General features: G+C 43.5%; 1 pseudogene; it reads right to left on the bottom strand.

Annotated features, from left to right (window-relative positions):
• Nucleotides 1-1405: 1405 nt before the first annotated feature.
• Nucleotides 1406-2749, bottom strand: LOC142437206 (heterogeneous nuclear ribonucleoprotein K pseudogene; annotated as a pseudogene).
• Between the last annotated feature and the right edge of the window lie 444 nt (nucleotides 2750-3193).

Raw genomic sequence — 3193 nt, 5'->3', positions numbered from 1 at the left:
AAAAAGTTCCTCAGAGGCTATCAATCATCAACATTCCCCCAAACTAATCAAATAGCATGCAAGGGAACTCGAGCTGAAACCATCAAAAATTATTGCAGCAAGTTGCCAATTAAATTTGGCTGATACAAACTGTTTATTAGAAGTGAGGGTGGGGAGGAGAATACAGCTATCACTCAAGAGTTTCTAAGCAAATTATTTGAGAACTCGACTTTCTTTTAAGGCCATTTCTTTCTTAGCCACATTTTTCATTCATTCTTCTTCTTCTTCTTCCTCTCTCTCTCTCTCTCTCTCTCTCTCTCTCTCTCTCTCTCTCTCTCTCTCTGTTTCTCTCAGCATCAAAAGATTTTTTTTATTTGGAAGTGAACTTTTACTATCAATACAAATGCCAAGTTACTACATAAAAACATTCGCAGGAACTTTTTTATCTTTTCTTTTAATTGTTCCCATTTGCAGACAATATAAAAAGCAATATTTGTTTACAAAGTTTAACTAACAGACACTAGCAGGTTGACAGTATAAGTCTATAGGTGAGAAATTATCTAATCAAAATTTATTCAGCCATCAGTCACTTCCACAGCCTAGGATTATTCTGAGTAATTAAATTTTCTGCCAAATTAGGCATATGGTATATATACTCTTACATCACTACTCAGTTTGTAGTACTGTTCCCCATCTGAAAATTGTTGCAGAGTGGGGCCAAGAATTTGCAAAACCAAACCAAAAAAAACCCAGGCTTCTTATAAGCATGAATATATGTAATGGAATTTCTTCCCAAAAAATGGATGTTCAAACCATCAAGTCACCAGCACTGGATTTGCCAAGATATTTTGTGTATGCCCAAAATGAGATGCATTTATATACAACAGAGGAGCTGAAAATAAATTTTAGTGTTTAGTTTAGGAGCAAATTGGGGTGTTAAGCCATTTGAAAAAAAATAGCTCTTTAAAAAAAGACCACCAAAAACAGGTTCACTAATTTTTTTATCATAAAATGTTTCTTACAAAATAGCATTACATTGTGCACGTTGCTCTGAATTGAATGCCATGGACGTTCAATGTGAACTTTCGTATTATTACTTTTCCTCCCTGTTCTACCCCCCAACACTTACAGTGGCCCCAAAAGCAAGGTGTGCACAGTCATTGCATGGGGAGTTGTTTCAAACCACCGACAGTGAACAAACATTAAATGCACTCGCTCTGCTGCTGTTTCAAAGTTAGTTTCTGCACACCCTCCCCTGCCACCTGGTCCGTAAGAAATGAGAGCATTGCATCCAGTGACCGGCAGATTTCACCATGCCTTGAATGCGGACCATCTCTGAAGCAAAGGAATGTTGGCCTTTCAAACAGAAGCAACGTAAAACAAAAAATTTTTTTAAGTGCAGGACTCCTTCAGTTCTTCACTCGTCTTAGAAAAACCTTCCAGAATACTGCTTCACACACTATTCTGTGCATTCTGTATCTGATCCTGTGTTCCTGTGATGGGAATGATCCAATCTTTGGACCCTTCTAAAAACTCATCAATTTTGATTGAAGTTCATGACAAATTTGTTTAATCTGCTGCCCACCTTTGTCGGTAATAGATCCACCCAAATCCTTGGGAATCCTTATTTATGCAGTAATAATAGGACCACCAAGATCACCGTATGATCCAGATCTTGGCATAGGGACAAGGGTATCTAAACCACCCTCAGGCATCTGCCACTCTGATGGGCAACATGTATCTATCTCAGAATCCCAAATTTCATCAGCACTGAAACTAACCATGTCATCATAACAATGTCCAGGTCTCCCTCTTCCGCCATAAGTCACTGGATCCCAACCTTTAGGTGGTGGTGGAGGAGGAGGAAGAGGAAGATACCAAGCTCCAGCCCCTCTTTCCAAGAGGAGGAAGAGGAGGAGGAGGAGGAGAAGAAGGAGGTCCTCAAGGAGGGCTCACATCATCATAATCTCTTCTCGATGGAGGCATGGCACGCCCACCCCAACCAGGATCGTTCTGCAAAACCACCTCTCCCCTGCATGGAGAGCGCCACAGCCACACACAGCTGTCATCACATATGGTTGTGAAACATCGCCATCCCCCTAGGCTTCCTTGTAAAAACCGGGATCATTAGTCTGGGCGTGTCCTTTGATGGTGACTCCGATAGAAGATGAAGGGTGCTCTTTATGCACGTTATAACTCTATCAGGTTTCCCTCCAATCAGAACAACTGTCGGCAGAATGAGGACAGCATTCCCGGAAAAGCTTGATTGTTGGCGGAGTATTCTCACGAAGCTCTTGGACCTCAGTCATTCCTCCTGCCAGACTGAGGCGTCCACAGTCTCGACTCAAAGTCATAGCCCTTCCTCCACAGTGCTGGTAATGCGGGCATTCCACGGCACCGAGTCGAGCAGCAGCTGCCTGGTTGCAGTGGGTGATGGCAACTGCAGGCCTCTTCTGAGGGACGGATGATTTTCTTCAGAAGTTCTCCAACTGTTTCGATATTGGTACTGACACTCAATATGCACTTGGGATTGCTGCTGTCTCCGACTGAAACAATGGCTCTGTAGGACGAGCCTTAACAATCTAGCCTCATTTTCCAATCACTGTCTCAGCATTCTTGCTCTGAAGCAAATGCGTGGCTCAACCATCTCATCAGGATTCCTAGATCTTTTAAATGCTTGTTCCTCTTCCATATCTTCTACTGGGCGCTAACCAAATTCACCATTGGTTTCAGTGTTGGGGAAGGTTTCTTTTGGCTGTTCAGTTTCCATTTTCTTTTATTAAATGGGCACAGAAAATCAGTTATTATATATCCTCGCGGAGCAGAACTGAAATGCTCTGGGTGGAGCTGACAACTGACACCCTAGTGCTGCAGTGGCATGCAGACCCCCACAAACTCAACACCAGGAGGATGCCAAGGCCGGTGCTGCGAACAAAGGGAAGATAGCGGCGCCTGCAGTGTGGACTGGAACGCCCTCCTCCTCTCCACTTCGCCCACTCCCCTAGCTTGTTCTGTGTTCTTCAGACTTTCACACGCCAGCAAGAATTGCCACTGCTGACGGTTGTTCTTACGCTGCTGGTGCAACTGTGAAATCAGGCAACCACTTTGGAAAGCAGCAGGGCTGTTCCTGAAAGGGTTAAACTTAGAGCCATCCGATGACGTAACGATTTCGCTCCTGGGTATTATACCCAAGAGAAACGAAAGCGAACATCCA

This window comes from Tenrec ecaudatus, chromosome 1 (assembly GCF_050624435.1).
Source record: "Tenrec ecaudatus isolate mTenEca1 chromosome 1, mTenEca1.hap1, whole genome shotgun sequence".
NCBI lineage: Eukaryota > Metazoa > Chordata > Mammalia > Afrosoricida > Tenrecidae > Tenrec > Tenrec ecaudatus.
Note: the sequence above shows the minus strand (reverse complement) of the source record. Positions and strands in the feature narration are given on the sequence as shown.